General features: G+C 41.2%; 1 protein-coding gene across 3 annotated transcripts in view; it reads left to right on the forward strand.

Moving 5' to 3' along the window:
* Positions 1-11,835: 11,835 nt before the first annotated feature.
* The window catches only part of si:ch211-126c2.4 (uncharacterized), a 32,711-nt gene continuing 28,016 nt past the window's right edge, over positions 11,836-16,530 (forward strand). For 2 of the 3 annotated variants that reach the window (XM_064951164.1, XM_064951162.1), the window contains exon 1: positions 11,836-12,017. The gene's annotated coding sequence lies outside the window, so the exon portion shown is untranslated. Of the gene's footprint in view, positions 12,018-12,543; positions 12,622-16,530 lie in introns of all 3 variants that reach the window. The other variant, XM_064951163.1, reaches the window with a different exon arrangement.

Below are 16,530 nucleotides of genomic sequence, written 5' to 3' on the forward strand. Positions count from 1 at the left end.
CCTGCTACATAAGTTCTGTTATACTCACAGACATGATTTAAACAGTTTTAGAAACTTCAGAGTGTTTTCTATCCAAATCTATGAATAAAATGCATATCTTATATTCTTGGCATGAGTAGCAGGAAGTTGAAATTGGGCACGCTATTTATCCAAAAGTGAAAATTCTGCCCCCTAGCCCCAAGAGGTTTTAAGAACAAATTATTATTTTCAATGACGGCCTAGGAACAGTGGGTGAACTGCCTTGTTCAGGGGCAGAACTACAGATTTTTACCTTGTCAGTTCAGAGATTTGATCTAACAACTATTCGGTTACTACAACAATAGACGCCTCGCAAGTCTAGAATGCCAGCATCCCGGAGTCGCCACTTCACTGTTGACTTGGAGACGGGTGTTTTGTGGGTACTATTTAATGAAGCTGCCAGTGAGGACTTGCGAGGCGTCTATTTCTCAAACTAGACACTTTAATGTACTTGTCCTCTTGCTCATTTGTGGACCGTGGCCTCCCACTGCTCTGTCTATTCTGGTTAGAGCCAGTTAGATTGACGAATTTCAGAAGAAAGTTCTTTGTTCTTGCCATTTTGAGCCTGTAATCGAATCCAAAAATGCTGATGCCCCAAGATACTCAAGTAGTCTAAAAATGGCCAGTTTTACTGCTTCTTTAATCAGAACAACAGTTTTCAACTGTGCTAAAATAATTGCAAAAGTGATAAATGATAAACTTGGATTAGCTAACACTGGTTGGAACACAGGAGTGATGGTTGCTGATAATGGGCCTCTGTGCGCCTATGTAGATATTCCATTAAAAAAGAAATTGGGGCGTTTCCAGCCACAATAATCATTTACAACATTAACAATGTCCACACTGTATTTCTGATCAATTTGATGTTATTTTAATGGACAAAAAATAATAGTCGTCTTTTCTTTCAAAAACAAGGAAAATTCCCAAACATTTGACCGCAAACTTTTGAACATATGTAACAGTACAGCTTCCGTCCCTCTCCTCATCCCTACCTGGGCTCGAACCAGGGACCCTCTGCACACATCAACAACAGTCACCCACGAAGCACCGTTACCAATTGCTCCACAAAAGCCACCTCCCTTGCAGAGCAAGGGGAACAACTACTTCCAAGGTCTCAGAGTGAGTGGCGTTACGGATTGAAATGCTATTAGCTCGCACCACTGCTAACTAGCTAGCCATTTCACATCGGTTACATATGCAGTACACTACTGGTCAAATGTTTTAGAACAACTATTCAATCAAGGATTTATTTTTATTTGGACTATTTTATACATTGTAAAATAATAGCGAAGACATCAAAACTATGAAATAACACATGGAATTATGTAGTAACCAAAGAAGTTTCAAACAAATCAAAATATATTTAATATTTGAGATTCTTCAAATAGCAAAGCCTTGATGACAGCTTTGCACACTTGGCATTTTCTCAACCGGCTTCATGAGGCCTTTTGCATTTTGGTAGGCCATCATCATAAATAAGAATTTGTTCTTAACTGACTTTTCTAGTTAAATAAAGGTTAAATAAAATAAATAAATTAGGTAGTCACCTGGAATGCATTTCAATTAACATGGGTGCATTCTTAAAAGTTTATTTGTGGATTGTCTTTCCTTCTTAATGCGCTTGAGCCAATCAGTTGTGTTGTGATAAGGTAGGGGTGGTATACAGAAGATAGCCCTATTTGGTAAAAGATCAAGTCCATATTATGGCAAGAACAGCTAAAATAAGCAAAGAGAAACGACAGTCCATCATTACTTTAAGACATGAAGGTTAGTCTGGAAAATGTGAAGAACTTTTAAGGTTTCTTCAAGTGCAGTCGCAAAAACCATCAAGCACTATGATGAAACTGGCTCACATGAGGATCGCCACAGGAATGGAAGACCTAGAGTTCTCTACTATAGAGGATAAGTTTAACACTTTCTTGGTTACTACATGATTCCATATGTGTTATTTCATAGTTTTGATGTCTTCGCTATTATTTTACAATGTATAAAAAAGTCAAAATAAAGAAGAACCCTTGACAGAGTACACTGAAAAAAACGGGACAAGGTGGGCTGTCAGATTTACACAAACATGTTTTGTTTCTCCTCTCAACACGATTTAATTGCTTGCAATCAATGCAACACAAATCACAAATCACAATCAATGCAACCTCATTTAGGGGGAGTGTGAACCAATAAAGCTAAATTATGAAGAATAATGCGGAACAATTCAAACAGCGCAAGAGAAGAATCTTCCAGAAAGAACGCTGGCGCGGAGAAGTGATGATGGTGACTGATTTTATTCAACGTTTGTCTGTGTGGTTGTAGTCAGAATTGTAAGCAGTAACGTTATTAGTGATGGCTCCATATCCTCATCTTGTGCTCGAGTCTGAAACATATTGGCACAGCAGCTAAAAGGTAAAAGACGATGTTGCTAGCCTCTATGAACAGTAAAACAGGACTAGGTCAAGATGAAATTTTGCAAGGAGGTAAAGTTAGTTGGTGAAACACCATGATATTTACCTATTGCTCAAAAACTTTGAATTTACGAGGGTTTGCTGAGGAGTGAACACCGCTTGAGCTAGCAACCATGCTAGCCAACTTGCTAGCTAACTAATGCTTTGGTGCTTGTGCACGACATCGTCTGCAATCACTTTGCAGCAGCATTTAGTGCGGCATTTTTTTTTATTGCGAGGTAAAAGTTTTTAAAAAAATGTAAAAGTTAATGTATTTGCATCAAAACAGATATTTATTTTCATTACATGTTTAGATCTAATGATTATACACCTATGAGTGGTGCTTTCATGCAGTTTAACAGTTTGCCCATGGCTGCCTCCATGTTGTAAAACGTGGTGCAAAGGTGACATAGATTTATTGAAATGGGATGTGGAGTTCATTTTAGCACTTGAACAGTGTTACTTTATATTATGGGTGTACATTTATCAATACGTTTAAAATTATTTGACAAAAATAAAAATCATTCAACATATGTACATGAGTGGATGCATAAATCTATACATAATTGAATCAAATGAAAAAAATAATGTAATGAACAAAATGTATATTTACAGGTCCATGATGTTTGTCTACTACATTTGTGCTGCTTTGTCTACCCATTCAAAGGCTGTATAGTGTTGGTGAGTATTGTTAGACGTTGTTTTAATACCCCCCAAAAAATAGCTCTGAATGTCAGTCTTTAGGTCTTATAGTATTTCTGTTCTCCTTTTTTCAATGTTGTGGAAATGTAAGGAGTGTTCAGAATTGGTGTCAATTAGGTCCCAATTTTTGAATAATTACAAGTTAAAGCACCCATATTACGGCCATACTGTCCGTTACCCATATACAGTACATACAAAAGTGAACTTTTGCCCCACATATCCCTCAGGAGAAACAGAAGAGCCTCGAGGACATGTGGAAAGCTCTACTGTCTGATGTGAAGAAAAGGAACGACAGAGCGACAGTAAAGTTCAAAATGGAGAAGGTGTTTGCATACAGGAGACATGAAGTTGTCCGTGACGCACCCATGGTAGAGGACTTCATGGCAAGATGGCCTGCACTCTTTGAAGTCATTGAGATAAATTAGCCATGCTTGTCTTATTGTTGATCTATTGGGTATGTTATTTGGGATTTGTTGGTGAAAGTAGAATATTATTTTCCCTCAGCTTGACACACAAGTGAGCCTTATTTAGAGTTATCACCATTTGTGCTGACTGCCTAGTTATTTCTCTCCCTATAGAGAACCCTCTAGTTTGCTGCTTGGTTGATCACCTCCAGTCTATTTTCCTTTCTGCCGTTTTTAATCTATTTTGGTTCATTACTATTTTCAGATCAATGCTGAGTTTAAGAGAATCACCACAACCCCACTCATGTCCAAATGTCTTTCTCAACTTGATATACACTCAGATAACCTGCTGAAGTTGTTCGAAAGAAGAGTAGGATTTTTCCCATACCATACGGTCACGTGAGAAAACAGAATACCAGCTGACTGCTTGTTCTCTAAATAGTTCTTTGGGTCATTGTCCTGTTGTATGAGGAAATTGGCTTCAATTAAGCACCGTCCACAGGGTATGGTGTTGCAAAATGGAGTGATAGCCTTCCTACTTCAAGATCCCCTTTTTTTCTGCGTCTCATGGATGTTCTTCTTTGTGATCCGAGCACCTCAAACTTAGATTCGTCTGTCCATAACACCTTTTTTTCAATCTTCCTCTGTCCAGTGTATGTGTTCTTTTGCCAATCTTAATATATATTTTTTATTGGCCAGTCTGAGATATGGCTTTTTCTTTGCCTAGAAGGCCAGCATCTGGGAGTCACCTCTTCATTGAGACTTTTGCGGGTACTACTATGTTTTGTGGGTACTATTTAATGAAGCTGCCAGTTGAGGACTTGTGAGGCATCTGTTTCTCAAACTAGACACTCTAATGTACTTGTTTTCTTGCTCAGTTGTGCACGGGGCCCTCCCACTCCTCTTCCTATTCTGGTTAGAGCCCATTTGCTCTGTTCTGTGAAGGGAGTAGTGCACAGCGTTGTACGAGATCTTCAGTTTCTTGGAAATTTCTCGCACGGGATAGGCTTGATTTCTCAGAACAAGAATAGACTGATGAGTTTCAGAAGAAAGTCCTTTGTTTCTGGCCATTTTAAGCATGTAATCGAACCCACAAATGCTGATGCTCCAGATACACAACTAGTCTAAAGAAGGCCAGTGTTATTGCTTCTTTAATCAGAGCGACAGTTTTCAGCTGTGCTAACATAAGTCGGAAGTTTACATCCACCTTAGCCAAGTACATTTAAACTCAGTTTTTCCACAATTCCTGACATTTAATCCCAGTAAATATTCCCTGTTTTAGGTCAGTTAGGATCCCAACTTTATTTTAAGAATGTGAAATGTCAGAATAATAGTAGCGAGAATGATTTATTTCAGCTTTTATTTCTTCATCACATTCCCAGTGAGTCAGAAGTTTACATACACTACATTAGTATTTGGCAGCATTGCCTTTAAGTTGTTTAACTTGAGTCAAACATTTTGGGTAGCCTTCCACAAGCTTCCCACAATAAGTTGGGTGAATTTTGTCCCATTACTCATGACAGAGCTGGTGTAACTGAGTCAGGTTTGTAGGCCTCCTTGCTCGCACACGTTTTTTCAGTTCTGCCCACACATCTTCTATAGGATCGAGGTCAGGGCTTTGTGATGGCCACTCCAATACCTAGACTTTGTTGTCATCAAGTCATTTTCCACAACTTTGGAAGTATGCTTGGGGTCATTGTCCATTTGGAAGACCCGTTTGCGACCAAGTTTTAACTTCATGACTGATGTCTTGAGATGTTGCTTCAATATATCCACATAATTTCCCCCCCTCATGATGCCATATATTTTGTGAAGTGCACCAGTCCCTCCTGCAGCAAAGCACCCCCACAACATGATGCTGCCACCCCCGTGCTTCACGTTTGGGATGGTGTTCTTTGGCTTGCAAGCCTCCCCCTTTTTCCTCCAAACATAACAATGGTCATTATGGCCAAACAGTTCTGTTTTTGTTTCATCAGACCATTTCTCCAAAAATAACAATCTGTGTCCCCATGGGCAGTTGCACACCATAGTCTGGCTTTTTATGGCGGTTTTGGAGCAGTGGCTTCTTGCTAAGCGGCCTTTCAGGTTATGTCGATATAGGACTTGTTTTACTGTGGATATAGATACCTTTGTACCTGTTTCCTCCAGCATCTTCACAAGGTCCCTTGCTGTTGTTCTGGGATTGATTTGCACTTTTTTCATCAAAGTCTGTTCATCTCCAGGAGACAGAACGCGTGCGTCTCTGTTCTGAGCGGTATGGCGGCTGCGTGGTCCCATGGTGTTTATACTTGCGTATTATTGTTTGTACAGATGAACGTGGTACCTTCAGGCGTTTGGAAATTGCTCTCAAGGATGAACCAGACTTGTGGAGGTCTCCAAATTTTTTTCTGAGGCCTTGGCTGATTTCTTTTGATTTTCCAATTATGTCAAGCAAAGAGGCACAGAGTTTGAAGGTAGGCCTTGAAATACATCCACAGGCACAACTCCAATTGACTCAAATTATGTCAATTAGCCTATCAGAAGCTTCTAAAGCCATGACATCATTTTCAGGAATTTTCCATGCTGTTTAAAAACACAGTCAACTTCTGACCCCCTGGAATTGTGATACAGTAAATAAGTGAAATAATCTGTCTGTAAACAATTGTTGGAACAATTACTTTGTGTCATGCACAAAGTAGATGTCCTAACCGACATACCAAAACTATAGTTTGTTTAGAAGAAATTTGTGGAGTGGCTGAAAAGTTTTAATGACTCCAACTTAAGTGTATGTAAACTTCCGACTTCAACTGTGGGTGTCATTTTAGATTCTGAACTCAATGTCGAATCACACTTTACGAATGTGACCAAAATAGCTTTTTACCACCCGCGGAACATTGCCAAGGTCTGTCCGTTTCTATCTCAGGCTGATACAGAGAGACCCGTCCATGCTTTTATTACAAGCAGGCTTGGTTACTGTAATTCTCTCCTGTCTGGTCTAACAGTCAGTATCTGGGTAATATGTGTGAAAGGCTTGATAATGTATGTGATATCAAGAGAGAAGTATATTTTCTGGGTGATATCAATATTGACTGGCTATCATCAAGCTTCCCACTCAGGAAAAAAATTCAAACTGTAACCAGTGCCTGCAACCTGGATCAGGTTGTCAGTCCACCTACCAGGGTAGTTACAAACAGCACAGGAATTAAATCATCAACATGTATTGATCACATTTTTACTAACATTGCAGATATTTGCTTTAAAGCTGTATCCAAATCCATAGGATGTAGTGATCACAATATAATAGCCATATCTAGGAAAACCAAAGTTCCAAAGGCTGGGCCTAATATAGTGTATAAGAGGTCATACAATAAGTTTTGTAGTGATTCATATGTTGATGTAAAGAATATTTGCTGGTCTGTGGTTGTTACCAGACGCATGTATGAAACTACTTATTCCAATTACTAATAAGCACGCACCCATTAAGAAAATTACGGTAAAAACTGTTAAATCCCCTTGGATTGATGAGGAATTGAAAAATTGTATGATTGAGAGGGATGAGGCAAAAGGTATGGCAATTAAGTCTGCCAGCCCAACTGATTGTCAAACATACTACAAATTAAGAAATCATGTGACTAAACTGAATTAAAAAGTAAAAACACTATGAAACAAAGATAAATTTTACAAAAAAAGATAGGAAAAAGCTTTGGGGCACCTTAAATTAAATTTTGGGAAAAATAGCCAACTCGGCTCCTACATTCATTGAATCAGATGGCTCATTCATCACAAAGCCCACTGATATCGCAAACTACTTTAATGACTTTTTCATTGGCAAGATAAGCAAACTTATGGATGACATGCCAGCAACAAATGCTGGCACGACATATCTTGGACCAAATTATGAAGGACAAGAATTGTACTTTTGAATTCCGGAAAGTCCGTGTGGAAGAGTCGAAAAAATAATTGTTATCTGTCAACAATGACCAGCCACCAGGGTCTGACAATCTCGATGGAAAATGACTGAGGATAATAGCAGACGATATTGCCACTCCTATTTGCCTCATCTTCAATTTAAGCCTACTAGAGAGCATGTGCCCTCAGGCCTGGAGGGAAGCTAAAGTCATTCCGCTACCCAAGAATAGTAAAGCACCCTTTACTGTCTCAAATAGCCAACCAATCAGCCTGTTATCAACCCTTAGTAAACTTCTGGAAAAAAATTGTGTTTGACAAGATACAACGCTATTTTACAGTAAACAAATTGACAACAGAATTTCAGCATACTTATAGGAAAAAACACTCAACAACCACAGCACTTACACAAATGACTGATGATTGGCTGAGAGAAATTGATGATAAAATGATTGTGGGGCCTGACTTCAGGGCAGCTTTTGACAATATTGATCATCGTCTGCTGCTGGAAAAGCATGTGTTATGGCTTTACACCCCCTGCTATATTGTGGATAAAGACTTACTTGTCTAACAGAACACAGAGGGTGTTCTTTAATGGAAGCCTATCAAATATAATCCAGTTAGAATCAGAAATTCCCCAGGGCAGCTGTTTAGACCCATTGCTTTTTTCAATTTTGACTAACGACATGCTACTGACTTTGAATAAAGCCAGAGTTTCTATGTATGTGAATGACTCAACACTATACACGTCAGCTTCTACAGCCACTGAAATGACTGCAACACTCAATAAAGAGCTGCAGTTAGTTTCAGAGTGGGTCGCAAGAAATAGGTTAGGCCTAAATATTTCTAAAACTAAAAGCATTGCATTTGGAACAAAACACTCACTAAACCCTAAAGCTCAACTAAACATTGCAATAAATAACGTGGAAATTGAACAAGTTGAGAAGACTAAACTGCTTGGAGCAACACTAATTGAAAACTGTCATGGTCTAAACATATTGATGCAGTCGTAGCTAAGATGGGGAGAAGTCAGTCTATAATAAAGCGATGCTATGCCTTGTTAACAACACTATCAACAGGGCAGGTCCTACAGGCCCTAAAAAAGCAATTGACTCAGAACAGGGCAGCAGGGCTGGCCCTTGGATGTACACAGAGAGCTCATATTAATATATGCATGTCAATCTCTCCTGGCTGAAAGTGGAAGAGAGATTGACTTCATCAGTACTTTTATTTATGAGAGGTATTGACATGTTGAATGCACCGAGCTGTCTATCTAAACTACTGGCACACAGCTCGGACACCCATGCATACCCCACAAGACATGCCATGTAACTTCCGGCGCCGACAGAGATGGCCGCCGCGCTTCGTGTTCCTAGGAAACTATGCAGTATTTAGTTTTTTTTACATTGGTACCCCAGGTAATCTTAGGTTTTATTCCAATTTGCTTACCGCCCCAATAGGTCCACAGACGACGCAATCGCCACCACACTGCAAACTGCCCTAACCCATCTGGACAAGAGGAATACTTATGTGAGAATGGTATTCATCGACTACAGCTCAGCATTTAACACCATATTACCCTCCAAACTCGTCATCAAGCAGTGGAGAGGGTAGAGGGTAGTAAGTTTTAAGTTCCTCGGCGTACACATCACGGACAAACTGAAATGTTCCACCCACAGCGTGGTGAAGAAGGCGCAGCAGCATCTCTTCAACCTCAGGAGGCTGAAAAAATTTGGCTTGTCACCAAAAGCAAACTTTTACAGATGCACAATCGAGAGCATCCTTTCGGGCTGTATCACCGCCTGTACGGCAACTGCTCCACCCACAACTGTAAGGCTCTCCAGATGGTAGTGAGGTCTGCACAACGCATCACCGGGGGCAAGCTACCTGCCCTCCAGGACACCTACACCACCGAATGTCACAGGAAGGCCATAAAGATCATCAAGGACAACAACCACCCGAGCAACTGCCTGTTCACCCCGCTATCATCCAGAAGGCGAGGTTTAGTACAGGTGCATCAAAGCAGGGACCGAGAGACTGAAAAACAGCTTCTATCTCAAGGGCATCAGACTGCTAAACAGCTGCCACTTTAATAATGGAAAATTGATGTAAAAAATGTATCACTAGCCACTTTAATCAATGCCACTTTTATATGTTTACATACCCTACATTATTCATCTCATATGTATATACTGTACTCTATACCATCTACTGCATCTTGCCTATGCCGTTCTGTACCGTCACTCATTCATATATCTTTATGTACATATTCTTCATCCCTCTACACTTGTGTGTATAAGGTAGTTGTTGTGGAATTGTTCGGTTAGATTACTCGTTGGTTATTACTGCATTGTTGGAACTAGAAGCACAAGCATTTCGCTACACTCGCATTAACATCTGCTAACCATGTGTATGTGACAAATACAATTGGATTTGAAAAGGTCTCTCCACAGTCCAAGTCCAGAACAGACTATGGGAGGCACACAGTACTACATATAGCTATGACTACATGGAACTCTATTCCACATCAAGTAACTGACGCAAGCAGTACAATTACATTTAAAAAACAGATTAAAAAAACACCTTATGGTACAGCGGGGAATGTGAAGCAACACAAACATTGGCACAGACACACACACAGACACACACGATAACATACACACTATACATACCAAATAAGTAATTTTCGGCGATAACCCAAAAATGCCATTCATTACCCCATAGGCTGTCGAACAAATAACCCCACTCTCTGGGTTGCCCCAGCCCGTGCAAGGAACTGGTTGAATGTAGTGGCACCCCCTGGTGGTCGTGGGCTGGAGTTTGGCCCCGCCTGACTGGTTCCTCTCCCCCATCTCCTTGAATGAAGTGCCGCGGGCGGAGGTCGCCCCCCCCCATTCGAGTGTTGGCCCCCTCTCCCTGGGTAGTCCCCATCCCTTTCTGCCCCTCTCCCCTGATATCACTAGTGCAGGGAGCTGGCTGGATGGAGTGGTGCCCCCTTGCAGCCTTGGCAGCCGGCAGAGATCAGGCACCCTGTCCGGGGTCGTCAGGCACCCTGTCCGGGGTCGTCAGGCACCCTGTCCGGGGTCGTCAGGCACCCTGTCCGGGGTCGTTCCCCCCTCTCCCCCCTTTTCCTGGTGCAGGGGAGCTGGGTGGATGTAGTGGCACCCCCTGTTGGCCATGGGTGGGGATTGGCCCCCCGCCCTGGGTCGGCCTTAGCTCTTTCTGGCCCTCTCCCCATATCCCTGGGGCAGGGAGCTGGCTGGATGTAGTGGTGCCCCCCTGGTGACTGCTGGTGGGGGTCGGCAACGATTTGAACCTTTTGGCTTTCCATACTCAATTCAATTAACTTTCAATCCGGATTCGCCCATCAAGTGCTGTGAGGGTTGATATTAGATTTTTTTTAGATTGCAAAGATTTAGCTTTACTTTTTCGATTGACAGTGCATATATTTGCTCTCAAAACTGTACCTGGGAACATATGCAGAAGGAAACTATCTACTAGGTAATGTTAAATGATAACTTTCTATTTTTCTCAGTCACAAGTTAACTTTACTTCTCATTTGCTGGACAGCAAATTCAATCCGTATCGTGGAAATTCAGGATTGTCCCGGAAGTGCTGGCTGGGACCAGAAAGGCTGGGGCGGTCCTATGTAAAACAATAGTTCATGATTCGTTCCATTCGAAACGGGCATATCCAACCAGCGTAGGGTGCCGGCTTGAAGTCTGAGGGCAAAGTCCCTTCATTATCGAAGCTTCCTCAAAGAATATGGATATACTGAGAAGTACACGTCTCTCCACCCTAACAATGTCGTTTTTCACAAATCGACAGGGTGGCTTTTTAGATTCAGCCAATCCTTTCTTTGGATTCATCTCATTATTGTAATACTTTAAGTATTCGTTGAGGGTTGTTGTCAACAACCGCGGTATTAAACAGAGAGAGATGCTATGTCACAAGCCTCATGACATGAATGTGCATAGCCATCTCCGTTAGTGTTTAAAAAAAAATAGAAGTTGTCAAGTGTCCTACTTATATCAGTACAATCGTAGCAACTTTACTTATATTACTTAAGCATTACTTATATTTGATCAAGTAAAAATCGCGTAGCAAATAAGCCGTTCATTTTTTTTTGTTCACCAAATTCGACACGCTTATTGACCATACAAAAAAAACTCGTTACGTTGGTGGGCGAAACAATGAAAAAACGTCACCTGCTGGAGTGAGACGATTTTCCGCCGAGTTGGACCTCTCTGACTTCGTTTAACACAAAGCAGCCGTTCCTGACACTGAAGTTAAGGACGTAGTGAGGCTGGTGTTAGCAAAACTACCATAAATATCGAAACAGCTAAAATATATTGATGATTTCCTATCACTGAGATCATATAGCATTTTGTTTTTACAGCGAGCTTTTATTTTGAAGGCGGAATCGAAAACAGGAAGTCTACATGCTGCCAGCTGTTACGCAACCAATCGTCAGTTCCACTTTCCCGATAGGTTGGAATGTGTCCTGTCCAATGAGAACATAAGTGATATTTTTGATTCTCAACGGTTTGGCAACATTACAAGTCTGCTACGGGTGAGTTTGTTTGTTTACTAGCTAATTTACAAGTTATTCCCCCCCGTCTACTTAATCAAAAAACCCTGGGTACTTTCGTTGGCAAAACTTGCACTAGCTAAGACGATGGTAAATTGGTTAAAATGTTTAATTTTGATGTTCGCTATACTGCTGCTAACGTTAGCCAAATATTTTACTTAAGCTATAAGGCATGAGGGGTGTGGTATTTTGCCAATATTCCACCGCCAAAGGCTGTTCTTATCACGACACACCGCGGATTGCCTGGATGCAGCCCTTAGCCTTGGTATATTGGCCAAGTATCACAAAGCCCACAGACGCCTTATTGCAAGTATAAACTGGCTACCAAACTAATTAGAGCAGTAAAAAATATGTATTGATGAATCGTTGTGACATATGAAATACGAGTGATTGTGTAATAACTACGTAAAAAAATGTATGAACGTGTTAAAGTATGTGACGTGCAGTCATATTCAGGTCCTGATTGGTCAACAAACTTAATTGACACGTTAAATTGTATATTTTGAAGCAAAGACCCAAACGGCATTCCAAAGAGATCCTGGTTGTGAATGAAATGACTAAACAAAGGAACGAAATAGCACAGCAAGTAAGTGAAAGAAATAGGTTTTGATTAGGTTTTACTGTTAATGTGTGTGTGTGTGTATATAACCTTTTATTTAACTAGGCAAGTCAGTTAAGAATAAATTCTTATTTACAATGATGGCCAAACCCAGATGAAGCTGTGCCACCCTATGGGACTCCCAAAAATGGCTGGCTGTAATACAGCCTGGATTCGAACCAGGGACAGTACTGTAGTGACTGCTGCGTCTGCAACTATTTAACTGTACGAGGAATGCTTAAAAGGCCGCCAAAATTGTAAATGTCGGTTATCGGTATAGGTGTCCTTTGTCACGTCACTAATTAAAACTAAATGCCAAGAAAGCTGTAGGCAATTACACCATCACTGCATGTAAGAAACAAGAAAAGAGCAAATGAACTTGAAAGTGTGGTTTGATGAGAACACCAAGATTTCGCCAAGCCACATATGTATGGCCGAGTCGCGCACAGACAGCAATGGACACATCAATTCAGGCTACAAGACAAATGCCAAATATCATTACACGTTTTGGAACCATATGTCTCTATCCATTCGTGTGGTGGGTGCACAGTGTGCTATTTGAATGCTGGAATTATTTTAGTGGATGAATGTGCATGGGTGACTTACAGTAGGAGCTTTTTGAAGTAATCCGATGAAAACAACATGACTTGTTGTGTCACATTAAAAGGTACATTCTAAAAGCTACATTTTACTGGTAAAATGTTATCAACCCTGCAGCAGCCCTCTTCTAGCGAGCTAGCTACTTATCGACTCATTAGCCAGTTCGTTTTAGCTCTTGCTAATAATGGCCTACCTAATGACGAATGCTCTTAGAATTGTCAATATAAGCATTTTATTTTGTACAGTTAACAAAAAAACATTAAACATAAAGACAAGATGACAGAAGAGCTAAGTCAAGTAGAAAATGTTAGTTTAGCTAGCTAGCGACCTTGCCTCATTTTGGCAGATTGTCTACTCGGCTTGTTAACTTGTGATAATTTCAGGCTCCTCAATTGGAGAGAGAAAATACTCAAATGTAATACACTGAACAAAAATATAAACGGAACATGCAACAATTTCAAAGATGTTACAGTTCATTTAAGGAAATCAGTCAATTGACAAATTCATTGGGCCCTAATTTATTTTAGTTATTTATTTTATTTAACCAGGTAGGCTAGTTGAGAACAAGTTAGCATTTACAACTGCGACCCGTTCCAGTCATAGGCAGCAAAGAACTGGAAGGAAAGGCGGCCAATGGGGGAATTGGCTTTGGGGGTGACTGCTGGAGCATGTGCTTCGGGTTGGTGCTGCTATGGTGACCAGTGATAAGGCAGGGCTTTACCTAGCAAAGACTTATAGATGACCTGGAGCCAGTGGGTTTGGCGACGAGTATGAAGCGAGGACCAGCCAATGAGAGCATACAGGTCGCAGTGGTGGGTAGTATAGGGGGCTTTGGTGACAAAAAGGATGGCACTGTGATAGACAGTATACAATTTGCAAAGTCGTGTGTTGGAGGCCATTTTGTAAATGAAAACGCCGAATTCAGGGATCAGTAGGATAGTCAGTTTTACGGGGGTATATTTGGCAGCATGAGTGAAGGGTGCTTTGTTGTGAAATAAGAAGCAGATTCTTCTATATTGGATATACTTAATGTGAGTATGGAAGGAGAGTTTACAGTCTAACCAGACAACTCGGTAGTTGTCCACATTAGAGGTCGACCGATTAATCAGAATGCCCGATTTAATTAGGGCCGATTTCAAGTTTTCATAACAATCGGAAATCTGTATTTTTGGGCGCCGATATAAAAAATATATATCTATATCTTTAACTCGGCAAGTCAGTTAACCTCTAGTGACACCCCATCCCGTGAACGGGACCGTTGTCATCAACTGACACTAATTAGCATAACGCAATGGATATAAATCTTTCTAGAAAATCTTCCTAATCATGAAAATCACAAGTGAAATATATTGGAACACAGCTTAGCCTTTTGTTAATCACCCTGTCATCTCACATTTTCAAAATATGTTTTACAGCTAAAGCTAGACAAGCATTTGTGTAAGTTTATCGATAGCCTAGCATAGCATTATGCCTTGCTAGCAGCAGGCAACCTTGTCACGAAAAGCAATCAAATTAAATCGTTTACCTTTGAACTTCGGATGTTTTCACTCCCAGGTAAATAGCCAAAGTTAATTTTTTTCCCAAAAGATTATTTTTGTAGGCAAAATGGCTCCGTTTGTTCTTCACGTTTGGCTGAGAAATCGGCCGGAAATTGCACATAGTTGTTGATATTACTAGATATTATCTAGCGTGTCCTGCGTCGCATATAATCTGACTGAGCATACAAGTATCTGACTGAGCGGTGGTAGGCAGAAGCAGGCGCGTACACATTCAATCAAATCAAAATCAAATCAAATTTTATTTGTCACATACACATGGTTAGCAGATGTTAATGCGAGTGTAGCGAAATGCTTGTGCTTCCAGTTCCGACAATGCAGTAATAACCAACAAGTAATCTAACTAACAATTCCAAAACTAATATCTTATACACATTGTAAGGGGATAAAGAATATGTACATAAAGATATGAATGAGTGATGGTGCAGAGCAGCATAGGCAAGATACAGTAGATGGTATCGAGTACAGTATATACATATGAGATGAGTATGTAAACAAAGTGGCATAGTTAAAGTGGCTAGTGATGCATGTATTACATAAGGATGCAGTAGATGATAGAGTACAGTATATACGTATACATATGAGATGAATAATGTAGGGTATGTAAACATTATATTAGGTAGCATTGTTTAAAGTGGCTAGTGATATATTTTACATCCTTTCCCATCAATTCCCATTATTGAAGTGGCTGGAGTTGAGTCAGTGTTTTGGCAGCAGCCACTCATTGTTAGTGGTTGCTGTTTAAGTCTGATGGCCTTGAGATAGAAGCTGTTTTTCAGTCTCTCGGTCCCAGCTTTGATGCACCTGTACTGACCTCGCCTTCTGGATGATAGCGGGGTGAACAGGCAGTGGCTCGGGTGGGTGTTGTCCTTGATGATCTTTATGGCCTTCCTGTAACATCGGGTGGTGTAGGTGTCCTGGAGGGCAGGTAGTTTGCCCCCAGTGATACGTTGTGCAGACCTCACTACCCTCTGGAGAGCCTTACGGTTGTGGGCGGAGCAGTTGCCGTACCAGGCAGTGATACAGCCCGCCAGGATGTTCTCGATTGTGCATCTGTAGAAGTTTGTGAGTGTTTTTGGTGACAAGCCAAATTTCTTCAGCCTCCTGAGGTTGAAGAGGCGCTGCTGCGCCTTCTTCACGATGCTGTCTGCGTGAGTGGACCAATTTAGTTTGTCTGTGATGTGTATGCCGAGGAACTTAAAACTTACTACCCTCTCCACTACTGTTCCATCGATGTGGATGGGGGGTGTTTCCTGAAGTCCACAATCATCTCCTTAGTTTTGTTGACGTTGAGTGTGAAGTTATTGTCCTGACACCACACTCCGAGGGCCCTCACCTCCTCCCTGTAGGCCGTCTCGTCGTTGTTGGTAATCAAGCCTACCACTGTTGTGTCGTCCGCAAACTTGATGATTGAGTTGGAGGCGTGCGTTGCCGCGCAGTCGTGGGTGAACAGGGAGTACAGGAGAGGGCTCAGAACGCACCCTTGTGGGGCCCCAGTGTTGAGGATCAGCGGGGTGGAGATGTTGTTGCCTACCCTCACCACCTGGGGGTGGTGAGACCCTCACCACCTTTTGTGCGTTTTGCCAGCAGCTCTTCATTGTGCGTCAAGCATTGCGCTGTTTTATGACTTCAAGCCTATCAACTCCCGAAATGAGGCTGGTATAACCGAAGTAAAATGGCTAGCTAGTTAGCGCGCGCTAAAAAGCTATACTGTTACACTGGCAATACTAAAGTGCCTGTA

Source organism: Oncorhynchus masou, chromosome 31 (genome assembly GCF_036934945.1).
Source record: "Oncorhynchus masou masou isolate Uvic2021 chromosome 31, UVic_Omas_1.1, whole genome shotgun sequence".
NCBI classification, from domain to species: Eukaryota; Metazoa; Chordata; class Actinopteri; order Salmoniformes; family Salmonidae; genus Oncorhynchus; species Oncorhynchus masou.